This window comes from Capsella rubella, unplaced genomic scaffold (assembly GCF_000375325.1).
Source record: "Capsella rubella cultivar Monte Gargano unplaced genomic scaffold, Caprub1_0 scaffold_17, whole genome shotgun sequence".
NCBI lineage: Eukaryota > Viridiplantae > Streptophyta > Magnoliopsida > Brassicales > Brassicaceae > Capsella > Capsella rubella.
In genome coordinates, this window is record NW_006238907.1 from 78,973 (window position 1) to 79,282 (window position 310).

The 310-nt window shown below is 43.5% G+C and overlaps 1 protein-coding gene across 1 annotated transcript in view; it reads right to left on the bottom strand.

The window, feature by feature from the left end:
- The window catches only part of LOC111829223, a gene marked incomplete at its 3' end in the record, with an annotated part of 11,309 nt that overhangs the window by 8,827 nt on the left and 2,172 nt on the right, over window positions 1-310 (bottom strand). The gene's annotated exons all lie outside the window — the stretch shown is intronic.

The following is a 310-nucleotide window of genomic DNA, read 5'->3' on the forward strand; positions in this document are numbered from 1 at the left end:
AAGTCATAAGTCATAAAACACAAGTCATCTTAACAAACACTGACAAGTTCATGAGCGACTAAACAAAAAGTGATGGATTAGTAACCTAAGAAGTTGATGGTGGAGTTGATTGTGGAGCTGTTGCAGGTAGGTTGGTTGTGAGAGGATCCGTGCTCGTTGGCTCATCTGATTCAGTCTCCAAGAAATCAGCGTATGCCGGAATAGACTGGCGCAAGAACTTTTCCAGCTTGTTGATCTTCTGCTTTTGCTCAGATACAACTTGGGATATGTCAGCTTCTCTGGCAGCAGCCTGAGCATTAAGAGTAGTCTG